General features: G+C 39.1%; 1 protein-coding gene across 1 annotated transcript in view; it reads right to left on the bottom strand.

The window, feature by feature from the left end:
• BANK1 (B cell scaffold protein with ankyrin repeats 1) overlaps positions 1-26,104 on the bottom strand; it is a 134,635-nt gene that overhangs the window by 24,939 nt on the left and 83,592 nt on the right. The window lies entirely within an intron of this gene.

Below are 26,104 nucleotides of genomic sequence, written 5' to 3'. Positions count from 1 at the left end.
AACAGTGGTTTGTACCAAAAGCCATGTGTGTGCTGAAAAAACAGAAATGGGACTGCAAAGCATGTTTGGAGTTCTACCTCAGTGACCAAATGTGGCAGTGTGGTGTTTTGTTCCTCTAGAAAGCTCTTAGTTCACACTGTGCTGTGCAACAAAATTAGCCCAAGGAGGGTCAGAACAATGGGTTCTCTAAAACATTATCAGTGTATTTCCTCAAGCTGAAGAGGTGAACTTCTGCTCACCTCTGAAAAGCAAGCCTCTAACACAACTACAGAAAGTTCTGCTGTCTAGAATATAGAACACACATTTGTTAATCACTGATTTTCAGAAACAACTGGAATTTCAAAAAGTGTCAGTTTTTTTAAAGAAATCCAGCAGGACCTTGATTCTCATGTAAGTGGGATACAAAACTATACTCTATTGACACAGTGGAGCCCTCAATAATTAATCAGGAGTTTTGAATCACAAAATCTTAACTCCAGGGGTTTGAATACAGCAACCCCAAAGAAGACAGGGAAACAGCATGGTCCATATATCATCCAGTCTGCAAGGTTAATTACAAGTAGAATAGTGGACAGTGAAGTCAAGAGGAAAGCGCAGAAAGTGACTGTCAGGAGCTCATGCTGGAATCTGAAGAAGTTTGTTCCAAGTATCCTGCTGCCTCGTGGCACCCACAGCCACTGCCCAGGGACAGAGTTCTCACTGCATGAAAGAGGAAAATATTTTGAGAAATAGCAGGTTTTTCTGGGGAACTGAGAATACCTTCTTCCCTGCTGCTGTTTTACACAGCCATCTCCTGAATGCCAGTCTGAAACACTGCAGCCACCAGACTGTGCAACAAGTGACTCCCTGGCTTGCTTTGTTGCTTTACAAAAACACCTGGATCTTTACACATCTATATTCCCCTTCAACAATAGAGGATTCATCTCTGCCTCCTGTGCCCATATAATGTGTGCACCAGAGACAAAATTTTGTTTTTCTTGAACTTCCCTATTACTTATGTAGTTCCTTTATGCTTCACAGGAACAGGATACGTCTCAAAAGCCTCAAAGTTATAGCTTTTCAGAATATTTATTTTCAAAAGATTTAGGCCTGCATGTGCTAAAGGTAAGTGTATATTGTAGGAGTAAAAAGGGACTTCAATATGTTTCCTGTGAAGAGAAGATGTGTGTAGAAGAAATCAAGCAAGGAGATCTATATATATTAAGTTCTTCTGCTATAACATTGGAGTACCACACCCAGGAAATTCTTTCAAGGTGAAATTTGAATGTTTCAGAAGACTGAAGGTCAGCTGTCCTGCTAGATTATAGCTGCTCCAACTCAGCTGATAATGCTGAGTTGTAGGGAATTCAGGATGCAATTCAGAAGTTTAGCCCCTGACTACATTTTCTAAAAGTCTCCTGGACCTGTGAGACACAGAAAAGCTGAACAGATGGAAACAGTCTTTAACTAAATATGTTTACACTAGGAAAAAATTCTGTATAATGAATAAATTATTGACAGAAGTCTCCTCTGACACTGGGCATGTTGATGCCATGAAGCTGAAAATCGTGCAGTGTCTCCAAAACCAGTAGAAAGTGTCCTTATTTAAGAATGCAGATTGACATAACTAAATTGGAATAATGCCATGGCTCAGCTTGCAAACCTTGCCCTGATGCCCCAAATGAATGCTCATTGCTGTTTAAGTTTGAAGTGTCTTTTATATGGGCTGGGTCTTGTAACTTGAATGTAGTAGCATAATTGAACTTCCAAGTTGTTTGAGCCTGTTTGGCTGAAAATGGATCTTTGATTTACTCTAGAGATTTCTTATGGATGTCAAGCCACCTTCCAAAGGAAGAACTAGCTTAACTGGAAAAAAAAAAAGTTGTTCTCAGCACAAGACTGCTTACAAAGGATTATGGAAAAGGGCTCTGAATGTTTGAAAGTTTATGAGTTAGCAAAATAATTTAGTTTATGAGTTAGCAAAATAATTCAAAATAATTCCGTTACTTCAGGATGCTACAGAAATGCTGGCATGCATTGAGAGTCTTTTGAGAGACTGAAATTGCTTCAAGTCCTAAGATTAAATGCCACCTCTCAAAGTCAAAATGTAGATACCTAATTTTCTGTCTTTTATGCATTTTAGCCGTCTTTATTATTGACTTTTAAAAAGGTAAAGTTTTTTAACAGCTTCAAAACTGTTCCACTTATACAAAGCTTGAACTGACTTATCTCAGTACCTTACTCAGAAATTCATTATGAAAATTATTGTAACCATCTTGTCAGAATTTTTTACAATGCTCTTCTGAAGAGCCATCTTTGTGAGGTATGTGTTTGAAAGATTTTCTCCTTGTTAAACTGATACAGTCATCCATGCTGGCAGAGGTTGACACCATTGAAATTAGGAGCATTTACCTTTTTGTACAGTGAGTAGTGAAATATTAAAGAATTCAGAGGAATCTGACGCAACAGTGATATTGTATCAAGTTATGGCAAGAGTGAGAAGCATCTGGACATCTGCACTTCATTTATAAACAGTTACTCACAGGTAAATATAGCAATCACAGCTCACATTAGCCTTTATGTATAAAATATAAATTGCTATACCTAAAGTACATCCATATCATATATTTCTAGAAACAAAGTAAGAACTTCTGATTTGTGTAGGGCAATTTAATCTTCTTCTGGATTCTAGGGCATTTCCAGCTGCCTGTTGGATAGAATTCAGGCTTGCAAGGAGACATCCCAAAAATACCCTCCAGTCACACTAAGGCATGTTCTTCCAAGGCTGAGACAAATCTGGTTGCCTGATTTGTTTATAACATGTCACCACAGCATTCCTTCTTATCCCACTCCCAACATTCAAAGTTTGCAGTTCTGCCAAGAATGTGTTGCTCATTTGTCTGTCTCCCACTGCTCTGTAGCTCAGCATTTCAGAGCAGAGGACAACTACAGCATAGCTGTCTTACAGGCACAGTTTTTTAGGCATCCGCTTCTGACTATTAAGCAACAAGATAACATTCAAGTCACTACCAGTCACCCAGAGTTAACCTGTGTTGATCACCAGGAAACACCAGTTTCTACCATGTGACTATCTTGAGAGGCACCAGTCCAAAAGATTCCAGCAGCTGCCCTCTCCTTCTGCTGATATGGAGCCCTGATCCTCCTGGGATTTTGAGAAACAAGTTGTCAAATGCTGGTTAAAGCTACCACAGTCTATATGGGCATGCTAGAAAGGCTGCAAGAGCAAATAGAGCCAAGATCCAAGCACAGTGGTGCTTTTAAAAGTATCTCATACCAACTGAGCAGTTATGTGGATGTCTATGTCTTTAGAGTCAAGGCATCCTAAAGAAAATAAGCATTTTCTCTAAATATCATTAGAGAAGAAAGCTAAGAGGAGATGGTCTCATTTCCACTTTTTATTTCAGCACCTTTTGTTTTTTTTTCTCTTCAGTGCACATCTCAATGAGGCAAACAATCCTCTTTAAACAGTAAAATCAACAGCTTTGAAAACTAAGAAGTTGATGTGAACTGCAAACACTTCAAAATTTCATGTAACTGTATTAAGAGTGTGTCCACTCATAAATCACTACACTGGATCATGGACTTGGAAGGAATTTGAAAAATCTTTCTATTATTTAAATTGCCAAAAGGGTACTGAATAGTACAAGAGCCAAGATTATACTAATTAATAAGCCTTTCTATTTTCACAATGAATTGTTGCAAAATATCCTTAAAAAACCATTTCTTATTACTTCAGATTTCTCGTTAGCTCAATTTCATTTTGTGCTTCGGTCCTTCTCACAGTATTCTTAAATGCCTATGCTACAATTCTATCATGACATTAGCAACCTGATAGAGCTTCTACTTCCTGTGGACTTCATAATCCTACTTTGGGTTGTTCTCTTGCTACTCTTTCAACCTTTCCTTCACAATGCGGCAAGCATGCACTCAGACATGCTTTTTAATTTTTTATTTTTAATGCTGCTATTATGTTGTTATTTTTAATTCCTATCATAGAAACCAGACACAATAACATATCTTAGACTGCTCTCACCAAGGTTACCCAGTCTGGACAACTTCAAATGATCTCCTCTTCTTTGTTTACACAGAAAAGAGCCCTCTAGCCATTTCCTTGACTTAAAAAGTCAAAACCTTATCAATGCAATTAAAAAACTTGTTGGAGAGTGTCTCTTGCTGTATTCCTTTCCAGACAGAAGCTGGTGACTGGACCTCAGTGAAAGCCTATGTGCTGGTACACAAACACACTGAAAACATCCTCCCCCCGGGAGTGAATTTAAACACAGAACAAAACGGGATGTAAATAGGGTAAGTAATTTCAGCACCTCAAGACAGAAGAAATTGTTTTCCTTGGCTGGATGTTGCCATCATTTCTTTGTCATAGGTGTACGAGATTTGCTTTCTAATGTTCTTGCTTTCAGACAAACTGGACTGAAACACAGCAGTTGGATTTTTTTTCTCCCAGCCCCGGGTGATTTGCTCGTACCACTCCTCAGACCTGCCAGCACTGGCTGCTTAGACTCTCAATGCAACAACTGAAGCAAAAGGGATATATTTCCATCTACCTTCACAGTTTTTGCTCCTTTTCTCTCACCCTCACTGTGGTGTAGCCTACACTATGCCCATTATCACTGTCCTGTCAGAGCCTTCCAGAATGCAGAGGTCAGAACTAGTGTACCATAGGAAATACTTTCCATTTGCACTCTCAGGTCTTCATGAACGGCAAGCAGGCAATTTGGCAAACACTTATATTTCATTTAGTTCAAACTGCATCCCTGAGCCTAGTGACCAGCTATTCTGGTTATAAAATTTTTTCTAGCTCTCAAGTCTGCATTAATTACGAATATTCACATATTCTACAATGTAAAATATTCATCAAAGTACTGGAAGTGTTTAAGTATTTATGACTCATTTGCCCAGGGTCCTGTATGAGCACCTGGAGAAATGCCTGAGAAAGTGAGCTTCATAAAGTTGATTGCATGCATGAGGACAGATCCAACATTGTTGTTCATTAGCTTTATTAATATCAAACACCTTTAGTACCCTATTAGCTTCTTGATAACTCAAGCTTGCAAAAAACCATGAGAAGACCCTAAAGCATAAGGGCAATGAATCATTCAATACAGTGTTACAATCCAAGACAAAACCCAAGGTGGTTGTAAAGCCGGGGAGGTGGGAAGAGCAGTGGTGGAAAAAAACTTTCCTGCACATGTTCTGCCATGCAAAACTGAAACAAACAGGGCTTTAAAGCAGTGTGGGCTGAATCCAGCCCTTGAAACACTTGAACTCACTCTCCTGACCTAAGCAAGACTTGTCTTGGAAAAAGCCAAGAGTGGCCTATATTATCCTTCCAGCCAAAAGTGCTGCTGCCATCTGCTTGCTCCACGTGTGTCAGGGCCAGCTGATGTGCAATGCAGTCTGTCCTCTGAGGAAGCACAGCTGAGCCAGCCCTGTGTGCTCCACCCTGCTGCCCAGCTGGGCCTCAGCTCTGTTCTCTGCTTCACCACAGCAGAGAAGGCAGAGCCTCAGCCCCCCACCTCACCTGCACATCCCAGGCTGTGCCCAGGAGCTGCACATGCGGCGCTGCTGAGCCACAGAGATCAGCGCTTCCAACTCCCAGAAATTAATTAGAACACCCTTATCTGCTCTATTTGTTTACAGGAAAGGTGTGAGGGCATTAGAAGTCCCTGGGACTTTTCTCACTGATGCCTTTCAAGGTTGTGTTTTCCATTATTTCCCTTCAGTTTACTGTGCCTTATGGAAGCCTCGCAGCATCAACACCAGATGTCAGATCTCACAGTGTCTCTGACATCCATTATCCAGCTAGGCAAGAGGCAACTGACTTAAAACTGTGTGTGCCACACAGGTTAGACCACAAAAAGAACAGGTATTTAACATCAGTAACTGTTTTTGAATAAAGCTGCTCATTCTAGGAACAAAAGGCAATGACTGATGTGTTAGTCAGAATGACTTCTCAGAGTAGCAGGCAAACATAACTTACTGCAAACCCCTCACACAGCTGTTTACACCATGTGGCTTTTTCTTAGATGTCTGGACATAATCAACACAGTTGTGTTGTTGAATCTTAAATATATATTACCCCTATCCCCGTTTGCCTTTGACATACATCCATTAGGCCTTTAAATTCCAACTGTTTTATGTGTTCAAGGTCAGGATGAAGAGGGCTTTAAGCAACATAATCTAGTGGAAAATGGCAGGTGGGGTGGACTAGATGATCTTTAAAATTACCCTTTGATTCTACCTGAGCAGGACACAAGATTTTGGAATCCTTCAAAGGCATGTTCCTGCTGTGTAAAACTGCAGCACTATCATTCCCAGATTTCTTTTTTGGAGTCATAGGTGTGTGCATAATTTCTTTGTTTATCTGTATGGGTTTCAGTTTAACCTAACACTTTCTACCTTTTTTTCATGTTAATTCAAATCAGGAGTATCACATGATCTGGTGGACAAGCATGCTTAGGTGCTGATCACACTAAACCTAACAAATTAGAACACAAAACCCACATACTAAATAAGGTACAAAACAGAGAAGGACACAGAATGACAGTAAAAATAATACTGTGACATTCACAGTAATTTGTAAAATTCACTCTGCATAAAATTTGTCCCAAGTCTCAACTGCTACCATGTTGTCTGCAATAACGAAAGATAAAATTCTAGAGCTCCCATTCCATTATGCTAAAGGTACATAAAATGTACATAACTACCAAAAAAAAGAGATTACATAGAACAAATGAGAAATAAAATGCTCTACAGCCAAAATCTAATGATTTTGTGATCAGTCTGGAGCAAATGTATGACTGAAACAAAGTATTTGTACTATATTAAGAAACTAAACAAATTAAAGCATCAATGAATACCTAACTTTGGGCTCAGAATTTTTAATAACAGCAAAAAGGAATTGTTTCATTTGAAATTGTCTATTGTAATCTTAAATAATTTTTTCTGGGCTCCCTGATTAAACCATTTCATTTGTATGTTTACTTTAACTTCATTACAAGCAGATGTGCTGCACTGCATATCAGCCAGCATCCCTGAACTGATCCTAAATAATCACAACATTAGTTTGTGCAATTTCACACTTACTTTGTATGCTTGTCTATCAAATCACAGCAAACTAAATTTACTGGTATATACAAAAATATGTTCTTAAAAATTAAATTGCTGCAGTCTCCATTTGAAGAATTTGTGCTCACTTTCCCTCTTCTCTGCATTTTATGCTGTTCTCTAATCTAGCTACTGAGTATCAAGGGATTTTTCTTCTGAACATTCAAAAATAAAATTTCTCTTCAGACTCATTTTAGCTCATTTCTCCTTTAATGACAATTCTTGTTACTTCACTTTTCACACACCCACACAATTTTTTGAAAGTCTTTCAAATCTTGTATAGTACTGATTCTGCTGAAAAAAATATCCACTACTGTTTAACAGGCTGTGTAATCATTGCAAACTCCACAAAAGCACTCCCAGCTCTCACACAGGTTCATTTTTTCAATCTAGAATTTTTTCTTGCTTTTCTGATTTTTTTTTTTTCCTGGGCAAAACAATAACCATTCTCCAGAGAGCTTCTCTTTCACTTGATGACTATGATTACACTGCTTGAACTCTCAGTGGAGTTTCTAAATTACCACTCCCATAGCAGATCCAGCAGTAGCAGAGAGAGAATCACAGAATCATTTAGGTTGGAAAAGAACTCCAAGATCATCAAGTCCAACCACAAACCTAACACTGCTAAGTCCCACTAGGCCCTGCCCCTAAGAGCTGTGGCAGCTTGTGGGACCAAAACCTGAACCAGCTGCACTCCTTTGCCAAGCCAGCATCTGCCTGTTGAAATTCACAGTTATTAATTTTCCCTCCACTTATTTCTTTAATGCCTGGGAGATTTTGCTTTACATTTGCTGAGATCAGTTCATTAAAATACTAATTTCAAGCAGCAGTTTTCTGCTGGTGAGCATTGCCTGTAGTGCTGATACACTCTCAGCTGCAGGAGAGTTCATAGATGCTCAGGTCCCTGGAAGCGGAAGAGGACATTGAAGATTAATTGACTAAATGACTGACAGGAAATACAACAGGATTTTACATATCATACCTGTTTATTTCTGCTTTTGTTTCACCTAGATGGCACATATTAAAGGTTCTTTTTTTAAATCTAAAACACGAAAAACTCATTAGCCCTGAAAATCCCAGACTCTCTTAGCAAATTATATAAGCAGGTAGGAATTTTGCCCTAGTAAAGCATAAATATGTTTTGGATGACCACAACATCATGCACAAGTGTGAAGTATTTCAAATACTGCAGAGTAGCAGCTAGACAGAAACACACCTGAAAGTGCAATGGGCAAGTGGAAGAGCAACACTTCTGGAAGGCTGAAGATTAGCACAACAGAACAGCTGATGCTTAAGTAAGAAGAGTAAAAAAAATGGCACTTAGCAAGGTTTTGTGCCCCTGAAAGAATCAGTGACTATCTAGAAAGAAAGCAAGAGGGTGCAGAAGGCATTGAGGAAATGCATTGAACGTAGTCACAGCCCAGGCAACTTTCAGCTCCTTTTCATGTAATGAGGAAAACGTGGTCTGGCTGAGGAAAAGAACATTCAGTACTGTTTGTTTCAAAGCCCTGTGCTCCAGATTACTGACAAGAATGTCATGGACTGTACTCTAAGTTGCATAGATGCTCCTGGCAGAACATTTATGATTTATCACTGGTCTCAGGCTCTCCAGCACTAACACATCATCATTCCTCATTTTCTACCCTGTATTCCATATACACACTGTAGAGCGCTACCCTAACATTTAAACAGCTGCTGTATTTTGCATGAGAACTACACTTTAGATGCCAAGAGTCACAATATTGTAATTCAAACTCAAGTAACAGAAATTTCTGCATTCTGTGGTGACTTCTGAGATTCTGCCCTTCTGCCCTGAATCTTGGTAAACACTCAGAAATTTTTCTTCTTTTACAGAAACTAGCAGGAGCTTTGCTCTATCTAGGCAACTTTTAAAAATATATTGCATTAATGTGGAATAGGATAAAGTGTCTAAATCTGTGAAATTCCATGGTATTTCTAGAATATGTTCCACATACATGTGCTAAGAATAGTCAGAGTTTTCAGATATGGGTGTTAATATTCAGGTTCTTAAAATCTTTGCATTCCTAAACAATAGGAAAGCTAAAGAATGAGAAAAGCAGTTGAAATAGCAGTTATTACCTGTACTGCATTCAACTATGTCTACTAAAACATAGACCATAGACAAAACCAGCAAAAATTATCTAGTGAAGCACTTCTGTGGGAAAACACTGCTACAGCATGTGGTAATATCAGGCGCCTAATAATCAACAAAAGCAGGAAAAACAAAAAAGGCAAATGTAAGAAACGTTAAAAAACAGTAAACCTTTTCCACTCCGAAGCAGGTGTCATGTAAATTACACCCTTAGTCAATCAGATAAATAATTAGCCTCTGCAAAATTTAGTCTTCAAATCCAAGTAAGATCATTCTCTTATTTTTGCTTGACTCTAAATAGATCTACACACAGTGCAGGATTTGCTTTCAGATTCAAGTATTATAAATTTGCCATGAGTACCCTGGCCATTCTGCATTATTCTTTTAGTTCAGGTACATCTTGCAATTTATGAACTGAAGGATGGTGATACTGTAGTTACAGTAAAAGAAAGCAAATGAGACAAAAGGTTCTACCTGAGAGTTTGCCTCTTTTTTTCCTAAAATAGAGATGATAAATTTTTCATTCTATAAGCAAGTTTCAGGACTTGGTAACAACCAGTAAACTACTTTGAGAACTCTCTAAGAAGTGTAACTCAATTCAAGTGCAAGCTCTTCTCTCTCTCTCAAAAAGACAATTTATGCATTGGTCAGTGACTCTACACTACTGTGTTCAGACAAACCATTTCATTTTAAAGTGCTTTGCTGATTTCACATGTTTCAGTGACAGCTGTTTTTATTCTATATCTGTATATTTACTACATTCAAACTGTATCAATTGTCTCAGAAATGCATCCTGCATTCACAGAAAATATCTAAAAGAGACAGAAATCCAGTCTTATTTGGGTCCATTTTTCATACAGCACACAAACAATATGAAGTTCATCTTCCTGGCTTCTACAAACCCTCTGACAATCCAGACCCCAAAGCAGAGGGAAGAAGGTAGCAGTAGAGAAAAAGATTGCCAAGCTTCTTTTTAAAAGTCTAACAAAAGTACTTGCAACTCAGCAAAATAAAATTATTTTCAATAATCTGTTATGTATATAAAGTCACCTTGTGTTTCACCTGAATATTTCCATTGTAGAATCACAGAATGGATGGGGTTTAAAGAGACATTAGAGATCACCCCCCTTGCTGTGGGCAGGTACCCCTTCTGCTAGATCAGGTTGCTCAGAGCCCCATCCAACCTGCCTTGAACACTTCCAAGGATGGCACATCCACAACTTCTCTGGGCAGCCTGTTCCAGTGTCTCACCACTCTCACAGTAATGAATTTGTTCCTAATACCTAATCTAATCCTATCCTATTTCAGTTTGAATCCAGTCCCCCTTGTCCTGCAGGGGCACGCTCTTGTAAAAAGGCTCTGTGTCTTTCTTGTAGGCTCCCTTCAGTCACTGGAAGGCCACAATTAGGTCATCCCAAAGCCTTCTCTTTTCCAGACTGAAAATTCCCAATTCTCAAGTCTTTCCCCATAGGAGAGGGGCTCCATTTCTCTCACCATCTTGTTGGTTATGAAGAGAGACCCCTGATGTTTGAGCAAAAAATTATACAACATGAGATGTGAGTTAACAGAAGATGCTACTGAAATGAATAGAGGTTTATTTGTTCTAATTTTATGTGGTATTTCTCTCTGAGATGCTCCCATATCTTAAGGAAAACACCAAGTTCTCTTAGCTTTGTTTGCTTACTGAACAGTAACAAACTAACAGTGAGCAGTCACCTGTTCTTTTGGAGTCTTTGTGAGAGTAGACCTATGGGATTTGTAGCTGAGATCACACACACTTCTGAAGCCTGCTGTGGTATGGGGTCTCTGCCCCTAGACAAGACCATCCTACTTGACCTATGATGTTTCCTTCCTTGCATCTTCAGCACAGCCTGATTTCACCTGTAACTGCTTTCCATATAATCCCCCAAAGCAGATAGATTAATATATTCAACATTGTATCCTCTCAGAATTTGACACAAACAAATGTGGGTTAAACAACAAAATGCACTGAATTGTGTGCTGTATATCATAAAATCTGTCTCACCTAAGGAAAGGCTAAACAAATATAGGTATTTTGCATAAATCCAAAAGAAATATATTCCCTGACTGATGACTCAAATACAATTAGTGGCTGCTTGCAGAAGGTAAATGAGTACCTGCTAAAAGCCATAAAAATCACTTTTGATGGTATGATATGCATTGAGACCTACTTCTGCTTCAAGAAAGACATACAAATAACTATGTAATTTCTGATCTATGTAATTTCTGTCCCAAGAAGTAACAGTTTTTCTTCTCAGTTTAGGGTGGGGGGAGCCAATCAAACTGGAGTAATCAGCCTGCTTCTATGCTAGTAACATCACTATTGGGAAATGCTTAGCAAGCACAGCTCACTAGAACTGTATTTGACAGCCATTTTAATGGCAGCTGCTGCAAGCTTAGAACTTGACATGAATACAGATCTCCAATATTACCTTTTCTGTAAGCACTTTCAGTTCTCAAGACAAGAAAGAAGAAGCAAATGACAAAAAGAGCCAAGGTGGAAAAAGACTAAAACATGAGAGAGAAAAAGGGCAAAGCAACCTACATCTGACACACAGTGTGGGGTTTCCTACTGCATCATGTTCTTGTTTAATACCAGCAATGTTAGTCTCCTACAATTACCTGCTCAGTCCATTGTGTGTTTCTAATCCACAGTCAGGATCCAGAAGTGTAGTTACTTAGGTTTATCATTTACAGCAGTGGGCCAAGCTTTGCTTTATGCAGACACACCTGCTGCATTAGTGTAGAACGAGATGCTGATGAACCTGGGATGTAATGAATTAGTGGACTGGGCTTTTCTCCTGCTCCCATCTCTCTTTCAGACACCTCGTAGCCACTACTATCAATAATACCACACTATATAACAGAAAAGCAATTTAAGCAAGCTGAGGTATTGGAGTTACTATTAAGCAGTTGGATTCTACCATTTCACTTTCATTTTTAAAGAGATTTTATGGTTCTTTTCCTAATAGGACATAAAGCAATTTTTAGCTAGCTCATTCCCCTTCATCTTCTCTGCCCCCAGCACCACACAGAAAGCAGCTATTGGGTGTAAAGACTGTGTAATTTTACAAGAACTCGGGAGGTGAAAGGACCCAAGCAGCGGATGGAAGAAAAGTAGCAGTCACTTACAAAAGGAGTCCCATTTTATTCTTTCCCCTGAGGCCTCTGCCAGTCATGCTGTGCTGCATCTGAGTGCTGGGCAACACTCCTGGGGCAGATCTTCATGTGTAGAACAATGTGTCAGCCTCAAAAGGACTGTGGCATTTTACATGAAGCTCTGCCACCTATTTTTTTTCCTAAATATGTGTAACAGTGGAGGAAGCATATCTGAATCTAAAGATCTATACAATGCCCCTATAAATATGGGTCTGTGGAGAAAAAAGTTACAAATGGACTAGTGTGTCTCACTTGAAGGTCACTTGTCACAACTGATCTCCTATTAAATGTGGTTACCCTGGCAAACAGGAATAAAAAAAAAATAGCACTATATTTATTACCTGTTGCCCTTGGCACTCCGGTGTTGTTTTTCAATTGACTGCCTAGTGTCCTGCTTTATCTTTTTGTTTCCATGTTAGAGTCCAAATTCCCTTTTATGGAAATTTAATAAGGCATCCAAACTCTGTCATGCAATTCCTGTGATGGGTAAATTTTGGATATTCACATTTCACTGAACAAACTCACAGCATGTGTAACTTCATGCAGCAGTGTGTGATGCTGAGGATGTTTAGAAATTGGATTTATAGTGGAATTATTTTAAAATAATCTCTAATGCTGAAGAGAGGTTATTGTCACAGAAGGCAATTGTAGAACATTGAGAGAATTTTGCAGGTTATGAAGAAATGAGTGAGCAGTGTGAATAGGAAACCTTAAAATTCAATATGTTTTGAAATTCAAAATCTTTAGTAAAACCATAAAGAAGAGACAATGCTATTTCAGGGGAGTTACAGCTTAAAGAATATGAAAATCAGCAAGAGCCAAGTGTATTTCATATTGGGATTTCTATTCCTGTCTAAAATGCTTGAAATGTTTGTGTTCTCTGAGTGCTGGCTGAATTGTTGCATAGATGAGGGCTGAGGAACCCAAGAATAAAAAACAAAAAAAAAGTAATTTTTTTGCTTTGTCTTGAGACTAAGAGGCAAGAGAGATACAAAAGACCAAATGTCTTTCTTTAACAAACTGGTTAAAAAAACCTAACCATTCCTAAAAAACGGGAAGTCACATCAGAGATTAATATGAAACTTGCAATTTCCAGGCTGTCTCTACTTCAGCAGCAAGGACAGAACAGACTGACAGAAGAGAGAGGTCCAGATTGAGACATAAACAAGGACCTTGGGGCCTGAGTCAAATTCAGTGTCTTGCTGCACTGTGGAGCAGCAGGCCCTGACTAGCTCATGCTGACCTAGTGAGCAGCAAACCCCACCCAGCAAGAGAGATGATCAATACAGAAGATTTGGGGTTTTGACCCTTGGTCACACCTGCAGCTCACTGTTCCATGGGCAATTTGTTCACTCTTCTTACCCTGGGGTGGTTGAAGCTATTGCACTCATGTTTCTTATACTTTAGGAGAGTTTAGATTAATAAAGGAACACAAGCTCACAAGTACTGAGCCTGCCCCAGTTGATTTAATAATTTCTTTGCTATCAATTCAAATGGGATGTCTCCCCATTCTGCAGAAGCAACTGCAGCTTCTGCAGACATACAAGTGCTTTGTATGACTGATGCAATGGAATAAGTTAAATTTTGACATTTTGCTAAAAGCCATTTCACTAACGATGACAGTGATTTGGCACACCTGGAAGAAAGGAGAAAAGCACTGACATGCAGGCAGATTCTCTTGCTTGGGAAATTCTTCCCAAGATCTGTACATGACTCATAACCTGCCAGCATGCTGCAAAAAGCAAATGAAAAAACAGGACTCTATAGCCCAAGGGATACACACCTCACATCATTTCCCCTTCCCTTTAGAAAAGGCAAAGTTGGAAAAAAAGCCCAAAACCAACCTCTTTCCTGCACAGTTTTGGAAACAATGGAGTCCTCTGTGACTTAGGTTTGTCTGTGATGTGAGTAAACAGGAGAGGCAATAAAATGTTTAAGAGAAGGATGAAAGAACAGATGAACACACACTACCAAACTCAGTGTCCACCAACAAATGATTCCACATAAGAGACCGAACTGAGGTTTCTGTACTTCAGCAGTCCTCCATTGCAGAAACTCAGGATGGTTGTTCACTGACTCAATTAAAACCTTAATAGATGAATGACAACCCTGTTTCTGTGACAAGGCATTGATGTTTCTAGGGAGAGGAAGTTTTAGTACTTAATGCTACTTGTACATTGTAGTACATCAAGGAAATTGCCAAAGTTAACACAAAAGACTCATCTGAGATGGAAATGTTGCCTCAAGAGATTATTTCAGGAAATATGATGGTGTTCTTCATCATAACCCATGTCTTCACACTAAAATAGCAACTATGACTCTTCAGCCTGATTCAGTGAAATACACAATTTAGAAGCTTTAGAAACAGCTTTTATTTACATTTTTGTATTTAACTTCATTTTGCTCTACATGTTCAGATGTTGAACTAGTCAGGACATTCAGATTTCTCTTCTTCACCAGTTTAACTTTTTGATTGCCTCATATAATAGAACACTGTCAGCTTTGTTTGTACACATGCAGAATGTTTATGACACCACTTATGGCATCCGTGGCTGAAGGTAAAGGGTCCCTGTGATACAAGCAGTACTTTGAAAATGTAGTAACTCCTTAAACATCAGTGGAACAGCACAGCCATCTCCGGTCCTTTACACTTTGCAGACAAGCTGAAGACAAGATTTTTGTTTCTTTTGTGGGGTTCAAAAAGAAAAAGGATATTGAGAATATCTGAAGATAGCTGCTGTGACCCTTGGGAAAGAGCTGGAAAGACCAGAAATGAGAAAATCCTGTGGGAGCTCTAGTGAGCAGCAGAGGAGCATCCTGATGTACTGGCTGAGTTTGATGAACAATCCTGTGCACATAAAATAAAAGGTAGCAGCAGACCTGCCTTGACCAACAAAAAGAGCAGTGGTATAAACACCAGGAGGCAACTTCCTACAAATAGAGAGAAGTACTAAAACCATGCCCCAACACCCACTGAAGCAAACAAGTTTTGCACAGAGAACTGATGCCATTTTTATCTCCTGTCAACCACAAACATCACCACTTAAACTTCCTGTTCCAAAACCAAGAATTATCACTGGGAAATTGCTTCAATGGTAAGAAAACCATGCTATCTTCTACTCAGACTCACAATATGGACACCATCTCCCTGCATTTTTATCATTGCAGATATATAAAAACAAGCTCTGGTAAATACAGAGAGAAAATGGCTTTTCCCCCCCTTCTCTGATCATATTTTAAGATGAATTTAAAAAAGAGCTGAAGCTGAAATGTGTGGCATTGAAAAGCCCCTCAACTTTATAAACAAAAGAAGAATCAAATTCTACTCCTTTTCTGAAAACTAGAGTTCTTAGCTGTTTATACACGGTGCTATAAATTGTATCCTGTGCCAGAAAGCCACATCTTTTCTTTGGTGCTCCCCAATGTTTAGACTGCTTGCTTTAATCGCTTAGATCCCTACAAAGCCTCCAGTTTCTTTCTCTGGTGCTCCTACTTGGTAGAGAGTGGCTATTGCACCTTTCCCAGGACTGCAGAGTGAGGGCTGGAGGAGCAGGGCTGGCTCCGGAGCTCTGAAATTCCTTAGGCATTAATTTGTCACAAGCTCCAGCCTTATGCATAAGGGTAAAATTTAAAGCTCATACAATCTCTAAATTTTTCAAGGTTTTTAGACTATTTACCTCATGAAGTGACATAGAAAAATTACACATGTCTGTGAAACAACAGATGCTCGCATGCCCTACTGCACTCCAAATTCCTTGCCATATTTCAGCATTCCTTGGGGCTAGGTCAGAGGTTCAACACACAGCTTTTCAAGAGAAAAGCACACCAGTTTCCTTTGTTAAACGTAATTTTCCCCTTTCTTTTCCTCTCCAAATCTCATACTTCAACCACTTTTGTTTTATAACCCACTCCTCCTCACCTGGGGACTCTTCCATCAGCCTCCTTAGGTCAGCCAAGTCCCACCAGCTGATCTGTTGCTAAGTTACTACTCCTCTGTGTTTCAGACTCAAAAAATGATCTGTCTGGGGCAACAGCCAACTTTTTGTAAAATATCACTCTAAATATGTGTTTACTGTAGTTAAAATGACCTGTTATTTTTGCTCCCTGGCATTGCAGATACTCTCCCTCTTCTCCCTGGTAAATTTTATAACAATACAGGAATAAAAGATTGCCAAGAAACAAAGCAAACTCCATGTTCACAGGCTTTGTGTAGACTCTGTTTCCAGCACTGAAGTCCCAAGCTGCACTACAAGTGAACCCAGAGCCCACCCTCTCCCTCCCATTTTAATAGCATGAGACAAACCTGGAGAACATGCTCAGAGCAGGCACTGCTGCTTTACATCAAGCTAATCATGCCAGCTGTACCTTGCTGTAGCAAATGGATGGACTTGTATGGAGGGATTTGTTCTGCTGTTTCCATCAGAACTCAAATCCATTACAATTTGACCTTCCTATACAGCATCTTTCAAAGTTCCCAGGTTTTTTACCCCAAAATCTGTAGTTACAGCCTAATTCTTATTTCCCAGTTATTAGCTGTAAGCCCCACTAATTCCCTCATCTCCCCTGAATAATTTTAGAGTCCCTGAGCATCCATGAGTGGAGAATCGAGAAATTAAGAGCAAATGAGACCATTTTTTTCCTCTTCCTTGATTCCTGCAGGCAAAAACTATCTACAACAGGAGATTTGATGAGTACTAGACTCATGTCTCTCTTGCTCTTAGAGAGGCTGTCAGTATTTCCAGACTGCAGCAAAACATTTTTCAAATTCCTCCCCATGTCCAGTCGTGAATTTTACAACTGCGATACAAAATGCTGTGCTGCTTTTATATTGGATTCCTCCTTTTCTTTTTTCTTGCTTGGGATGGCAAGAACACTGGCTGCCAGTTTACCTTGCAGATACACCACCCAACAGGCACTCCTCACAAAGCCATTGCCTTCTTGTCTCCACCTAACCACATGGAAATTGCCACCTTTTTTTTTTTTCCAACTAATCACATGGAATAATTTATAAAACAAAGACAGAAGGCTGCTTGTTAAAGATCTGTAGCAAAAATCTCGCTTCTGCCCTGTCTACCAAATGATTTAATAGGGGTTTTTCAACTGTCTTCAGCAGGAATTGAATGTTACACCGACAGCATCAGGAGATGAATTTAGTGGACAATTTAGGAGAAAATATTATCAGGCCCTTAAAAAAAAAAGAGACAACTTAAAAGGAATAGAAAATTATTTGAGCAGTAACCTGAGCCATGATATTAAGTGCAAGGTTCAAAAATGACTGTTTTTACTGTAGAAACTATTTCCCACAGCCTCATTTTCAACAGATAGTATTATATTGTTGTATTTTACAATGAGTGTTTGCAAGATAAAGGACTATTGACAGTGAATAAAGACAAGAAAACTCTGGTCTCACCAGGATTAAAAGTGTTAAAAATAATCTGTCTGACAGGAATACACAAAAGCAATCTAAAATAGCTAAAAATGATGAAAGGCCACAGAATGAACTTGCATGTGAAATTGTTTCCAGATTGCTGTTCCAGAGGCCATTTTGCCTGGAAAGCTGTTTTTGTCATCTGTCTAGACCACTTCCAGTGACCACAGAGGGCACAGACCAGCAAGCACAATTGCTCCCTTCCCACGTGTACATTTGCATTTCCCACCAAGAGCACTTCCAGAGACCCTGCCTGGGAGCCCAGACTGACACACACCCTGCAGCGTATCTGCCCTGTAAATTCAGCCTTTATGTATTTTTCAGATGCTGTATCACAGGAGACTCTTATTCTGGAAGCCATGCATTTTTCACTAATGTCTCCACAGTCACAGAAGGGAACGAGAGCTGCAGGTTGATTGGAAAACCATTTATTACCCAGAAGCAGAGGGCCATGAGGCACCGTGTGCATCCAAGCCCACCACCACTGCCATCAGCAGGAACTGTCTGCCAGGTGGGAATTTAGGTCAAGGCCAGGATCTTTTCCCTATTATTAGTGTTAGGATTCTTCAAGATTACCAACAAGGTGATGATATTAAAAAGGATAGTAGGGTACAGCAAAGTGTGTGTGATTTATGAGCTTATACTGAGTGTAAAGTTTGCTCTCCTTCTGAAAAAAAATTCCTTTCTGTATTTATATTGTGGCTTTCAACATATTACATTGTCTTTGTTCTACCTGTGCTTCCACCTCTCAAAATCCTACCTCAGTTAGCACATAGAGACAATAATGAAATTGCAACAAAGCATAAAAAAAGAAGAAATAATAAATAAAAAAGAAAACCATCAGGCTTTTCACTGAAAAGAGATAAAAGTTCTACAAGGGACCTTACTATTGCTATCAATTCTTTTGCTGAAAGCTGGAAGTTAACACAGTAAGGAGTGATACTACACAAATCTAAAATAGAAAGCTCTCTCTAAGCAGCAATTATAGCTTAAAGATGTTGAATGTTTGTGACGGTGCACACAACCCTTGACTGTATTATATTCTGTGGGGCAGATCCTCAGATAGCAATTTGGAGTCCTAAAACCAATTTATGTCATCTGAGGAGCTGCCTTATGAGAGTCTGACACTTTCATTAAACTGAGATTACCAGTGCACTTACTTCTGTACCTCTTGACTAGCAGTGCAATTATTATTCAGGGGATTTAATGGACTATATTGATGGCTACTGGTATTGTTCAGAGGGTTATTTTAAGTGTTTTGAAACTGAGGTACATAATGCAACTTTTACAAGTGGTTGCATAACCCAATGTCCCAATGCATCCCTATTTTCTTGACTGGTTACCTTAAGTCCCTAATGCACACACACACACAGACTGCTTATTCTGACTCAGTGAAATGACATTCACATTGCCAGTAAGATTTTTTGTTCTGAGTGAAAAATGAACTTTTATGCTGAATTACTGTATATTTGGAGAAAACAAAGAGAAACAAATGCAGCAACTCCGTCAAAGATTGGTGTATGTATCTTCTTGGGGGCAACTAGTCTCAGAGCTGCAGTCAAACACATACCTTGCATTTAGTTTCACAGATTTTGATCAACTGATGTTGCTTCAAAGCTCTGTTCACTTTCCCTTCTGATCTCAGATTATCTTTGCATTCAGCCTACATTTTGAGCTCTATCACACACTCAGAGTCCCCTCTTACCAAAATATCAATTCAGTGTACTGGGAAGAAAAGTGGCATTCTAGTTAAAGGAAGAGATTGGCTAGTCTCTCTTTTTCGCAATATTCAAAGAAACTGCAAATATTATCTGATATAAAGCTGTCTCTACTAAGCTCTTGCTTTGTCTACAATCAAGGCCACTTAAATCTTCAAACTCAATGTGAAGTAGCCACAGACGTGCATGGAGTTTCGCTCCTGCACAAAAATATCTAAACCAGCTCACAGTAGGCTCATGCAGCACAGTACAAACTACAGCCAATCTGCTCTCCCTGTCCAGCTGGTGACTGGACATGGGAGATTGACACAGTATTCCCAAAGCCTGCAAATAGACCATGGGGTTTGTCTCAATTGCCCAAAATGAAACTGCCTTATTTCCCTAAAAACACTACAGAAACCCCCCTCCACCAAACCTAAAGAGTAGTAAACTCCAGGTAAGGGTAGATAGACATGAAACACTGAATCCTACAGGGAACATTTTGGTAATTGTTAAAGAAGAAGAAGTGGGAACTAAATGCCACTCTCCCATTTTGAGGTTAAGAGAGATGGAACTGTAGCTCCCAGGGTGACTTTCTAGGGAATACTCTGGCTGCCTCTGTGCCTACTCTGATGTGCAAGGGAAGCTGCATTTTCCACTTCTCTCATAGACTGAAGCAATTTCTACTCAACAAAGCTCAATCCAATTCAGCCTTGTCAAAGCAAACAGCTGAAGAAAACTGTAAAGCTTAAGAGGTGCATGTATGTGTGAAGCACACATACACCCTCACATCCTATTTTCCTACTTTGCAGCAGCAATGTGTAGACCTATCCTGCACTATTTCACCACCAGCTCTTTAAAGCAAAACCCTCTGGGCTCTGAACAAAGCCCCTTTGCTAAATAGCAATCCAACAGGTAAGGGACCCTCATTTCATGCTCAAAATGGAATCCTGTAGAAGTAATGCTGCACCAAAGAGCTTGTGTCATCTACTGATAACGACTACTTTTCCAACCCTTTTAATTGCTTTCATTGTTTATAATTTTGTGGACATTTTCTTCAGGAGAGAATAATTTTCAATATAGTCTAAACAAGGAAGATTTATACTACAAGATGTGAGCTCAATTAAGTTTTCTGATCTAAGCCAATAAATTCCATGATAAACTACCAGAAACAATAAAACAAGTAGCAAAACATGATTAATAGGGGGATTTCAGTCAATAGGCTCTTCTAATCTGGGGATCTGACAGTTCCATAAAAATAGCAGACAAGAAGAAATAATGGCAAAGTTAAAATCACAACAATGGTAATGTATAATAAACCACGTATTTCAAAAGATTATGTTGCAAGTGAAATGTTGCACCAAAATTTATTGATCAAAAAAATGATTCTCTATGAAGTTAACATCTTCTGCTTGTTCTTGTACATATGGAAATCAGAAAAGACTCAGATCTCAAATTACATAGCAAACTGGCCCAGCTAGAGAATTTACATGGGCACCTGAAAAAAGCAGGAAGAAACTTTAACCACAGGAGACCTGTAGTTAAAGACACAGTACTTTATGAAAATCCACAGCTAGCACTCATTTCTGGATGTCTGTCAAAGAATACTGCTGTAAAGACTGAACTGGTATCTCACAGGAGGCATAATTCTGCTCTGCTCTTTGAAATTTAAATGCTGTTAAGTGTCTTTGCTACTTTTTAGTTTGAGGATTAAGTAATCACCTTTATGAAGGTAAAACCATACAGAAAAATTCTTCTGTTAGAGCATCAGAAACAAAGAATATTAGTGAGTCTGAACCCACTTTCCTTTTCCATCCAACAAATCAGTCAAGGGTCAGTGTCAGAAGGGGTTGGACACAAGCTCCAGTTGCAAATCCTTTTTGTGACAGCCTGGAGTAGCTCCCATGTGCCCTGTTAAACCCCTGTGTACTACTCACCTTTACACTACTACTACTGCTCACCAGCTCATCTGGTACCCCAGGGCAAACAAACTGTCATAGAACATTTAATTCCATTAGAAAACAAAAATGAACAGACTGGTTCAAACCAGTTCTAGCAGGACACAAACACCTCTGATAATATCTATATGAACCCTTTTTAGCTCAAGAGATTTCCTGTTTCCCTCCACTTATTAACCTACCCACCATGACCTTCTCTTCCAAGTACTAACCCAACCTCCCACCGAACTAAGAGACACACTTTAAAACTCTGAGCATTCACAGCACCCTGTGGGAATAAATTACAGAAGTTCAATACCTGCTCTGTGAAAAGCAACATTTTAAACCCAGCTCTTGCCAGTTTCACCCAGTGCTCCCTAGCTCCTGCACCAGAGAGATGCTGATGGAGGGATGCCTACCTGCCCTCTCCCTGCCCCTCAACATGCCTCTCTATCCTCCACCTACAGATGCATTGCTGAAAAACACTACTTATGCAAAGCAAATTCTTCCAAAAGCATGCATACTGACAAAACTGCCTCAGTATTGCCCCAAGACTGTTAAAGAAATCCTAGTTTTACCTATATTCATTGTTTTTACTGTGTTTAAAAATCAGTTAAAATATCTGGCTCAGTGCTCATATAACACAACCTCCTTTTCCAAAATAAACCATAAACCCTTGAGCTGACACAAATATCCTGCCCTGAGAGGTGCGACTTTCCTAAGTAAATTGCACCAAGCAATAAAAAGATCTGTAACAATACTATTTTATGTAAAACCTCTTCTCAACAGTATTGTCAAGCTCTTGACAGAACTGTATTTTATTCATGTGAACTTCAAAAAAAAAAATGCAAACAACATTCTTCAGTTCTATCCACATTAAAAATTCCTGCTCAAAAGATGTAATAAATTATTTTCCTGGGACCTGGATTATAAAGCAACTTCTTCTAGGTCATAAAATTATGGAATAACTTTTGTCAGCATGACAGTCTTTCATCAATAAAATTCACCTAACTGAAAACTTGCTCATCATACAGAGCAGCAAATCTATTGTGTTATGCCACATACTCCTTAGAAAACCCTACTTTTTATTTCAATAGATTGATGTGGGATAATATGAACAAAACACAGAATTATTTTGGTTGCTTTGCCCTCTTAGCTCATACCTGGAATCTATATCTCACTATTTCTGTAGTAGTAGTGAATAGGGCAAATAATAATTTCAATGTGTCTCTATGAATATTGTGTTAGTCTGCACTCACTTTTATTGTCAAGAAAAACTTGTGTCTTGAACTTGCCTCATTGTTTCAGCCTAACTCTCAGCTGATTTACAGAGCAGCAATTTCACTGCAGACCAAAGAGTTGAAATGAAATCAACACCAGTCCTTAATGATTCACATCACCGAGCTGTCAGGCAGGATCAGTTTCTGCTTCTTCACCCTCCAACATCCAGAAAATGCAGCCAACTCTCTACACCCAATTTTCCCCACAAATTTGAATGAACTAAGTCAGGAATATCTCTACCAGAATTGCCATCATTGTGTGTAAGGGTCAATGGACTTCTCCTACAAAGTCCACCCTGAAAAGTTAGGAGGTCCTTTGAAGGTAAAACATCTAATTGATTCCGATTTCACTTTTATTGGCAGCCTAGCAGTTAAAAAGAATACAAAGGTTACAGCTCAGCGATAGGGATGAAATCAGGGAAAGTTTTTAAAAATCACTCTCATTCAAAGAACTTGAATATTTAAGTCCCATCAAAAACATTTATAATTTTTAGAGTCATAGATGCTTTTGCAAACCCACTGCATGCAGGTAGACAGGAGCCTATGAATTTTGCATGGTTTGCTTTCAATTTCAGCAGTGAACTGCAAGGAATCTGGGACAGAGACTTTTGCTGAATCAGGTCTCCTCATTTTGCAGGAACAAACACTTTTGGAGCTGCCATTAAGCAAGGTACCATAACTTCATTTAAAGGGACACCATTTATTTTGTTCCAGAAAACATAGAAAGCTATGAAACATTAACACACCCAACTGCTTCCTGCATCAAATCCAGGTTTTGAGAGTGAGACATCAAAACATGCCTGCCAGTCAAAAGGTTGCAAATGAGCACAGTGGAAGCTGGCAGTCCTGTTTTCATTTTCTCAAAGCACTGTCCAGACTTTGTGGTATCAGCCCCAGCAAATACCTGCCACAGTGAGACCTGCTGTGACCCTGAGACAATGCCAGTGAGCTCATTATTAAAAAACACTGTGAGCACTGCAGTTGTGTTTGGTGCTAGTGTGTCCCCAGCTCAATTTTCTGCTGAAGTACCCAAACAATATTAAATATCATTCCACTAGAATAGAGCACTGCATTAGTCTAGCATTTTGTTGTGGAATCACACCCAGTGAGAATACATTTACTACAGTTTGGCCCTGGAGGGCAGAACAATCAGCAAATGGATTTTACAGCCAGGAGCTCCCTGCATGGAGAAAATCAGAATCCTGAGTCTTTGTCATGCTTCAAAGAAGCGAAGCACTGGGATATACAGTGAGCTCAGAAATCATCATAAGAGAGGCAAGAACGAGTATTGTGAGGAGTGAAATGAATAAATGGGCTTTCAGAGCCAGTCCCATTCAAAACAGACATGTTAATACATGTTTGTATTAATCTTTGACAACTACTTTTGTCCTTGCAACTGAAAAAATGAATGTATGGCTTTCCACTAATTAGGCTGGAGTGTTTTTTCAGCAAAAGGGTGTAACAAAAAAAAAGTCTTTTGATTGCATGGCTTGAAAATGGTGATTGATGATTCTGAATGTTAATTCCAAATTATTACACATTATAATCTCTTAGCCTTTCCCACTGCATTATTTCCCAAGATAGCACATTTATAAAGTTACTGTGTAAGAACTGGGACCTGATTATTCAAAACTTTCCAGTTGCTTCACAATTTTTTGATTGGCTTAACAATCTGAGGATGGAAATGCCATTTCAGGCTGACAACATACACAGCCACTGTGATCACAGCACCTGACAGATCTGGCCATCTGAATTAATCTTTGGCCTGGAAATGTCAATATTTGACTCTTCTCTAGTTTTTCCTTTAGTCTCATGGGTCACATGGGAGATCACTTCAGAAGCATTACAATTGCAAAGTTGTTCTGACATCAACTTAGCTTTTAATCACAGTAACTTAAGACTTAGATTTTTAAGCTGCACCTCTTTTGAGCCACTTTGCTGAAAGCTGAGGACCCAGTGAAACCAATTTTTATTAAAATAATTGGGCTAAATAAGTATTGCTGTGAATATGGACAGGAACTGAGTTGAAAACAGATGTGAGATAAGCAGTCTTGAGCTGATCTAACATTCAGAGGGCAAGGAAGTAGAAGAGGAAATGAGCAGCACCTGTGCAGTTTTTTGACCCTTATTTGTACTTATGAATACTGTGTTTTCATTGCTCATTTACACACAACACTGCTCACTTCAGAGCTTGAAGAAGTAGAAGAGTTGATCCCCACCTAAGATCCTTATTTCACACACACATGCTAAGTGCACAATCAGTTCTAGTCACACCATTCTTCTATTGTATTTGGTTTTGACCAAGTTAGACCAAATAAACAGCTCAAAATATTATTTTGAATCACCACTGAAGAGATTCAACATTTGAGCCTAAATTTTGCTCCACTGAAAACTTTGAAAGTTCATACTACTGGAGTTATCCTGAGGAGACACTGTACAGACCTATTTCCCATTTTATGAAATATCTGAAGATCAAAGGAGTCAATTTGAAATAAACTGAGATAAGGAACCACATACAAATAAACAAGTGTCTTATTATTTCTAAGGAAATAACAGTAGCAATGAACATAAACTAGAATGTACTTTTCCCCACAGGTCACAAAAGAGAAAAAAAAAAGACACCTTATAAAAAGGTCATATTTCAGTATACCTCCTTTAAATGTATTCTATATTTTGTCTGTTAAATTGTATAGTAAATACATTTGATTTTTAACTTTCCTCAATGAGATTATAATGACCAGGGGTGAGGGAAGCAGCAAGAGTTGTCCTTTTTTGCATGTGTGCACTCTGGTCACAGGTAAGGCATGTAACCTGTTTATTGTACATGACTACATGAGTCATACTAAGTGGAAATGGATTTAGCTGTGGTCTCTGCTCCTAAAGGTAGGGTTAATTACACCAACACTAAATCTGCAACATAACCTTCCCCAGAACTGGCCTCAAATAACAGGAAACAGAGACAGCTGGAACGAGGAGTGAACTTTCCGCTATCTGGTATAGTCAAACTCCAAGCAAAGCTTTTTCCACATTCACATGGAACAGTTTGTGTGTTGAGTACCAGGGCATGAGCTCACATGGGAATTCATCCCTGGAGTACAATCCCAAAGGTCTCTGCTCCACACTTGTCATTTCTTCCTACAAAGTCTGCAGAAAGCAAACACCTTCACAAGGCAATGGTAAGTTAAATTCCCTTCCACCAAATGCTAAACCTTTCATCATAGTCAGTTGGAAATGGACAGCTAATCCTAAGACCAGGTTTGCTTTTATAACTGTGGTGAAACTTGCATGGAAAAGATTATGCTTATGCATTTTTCAGGATTACCAAATCATCTATGCAAACTATT

Source organism: Ammospiza caudacuta, chromosome 4 (genome assembly GCF_027887145.1).
Source record: "Ammospiza caudacuta isolate bAmmCau1 chromosome 4, bAmmCau1.pri, whole genome shotgun sequence".
Taxonomy (NCBI): domain Eukaryota; kingdom Metazoa; phylum Chordata; class Aves; order Passeriformes; family Passerellidae; genus Ammospiza; species Ammospiza caudacuta.
Note: the sequence above shows the minus strand (reverse complement) of the source record. Positions and strands in the feature narration are given on the sequence as shown.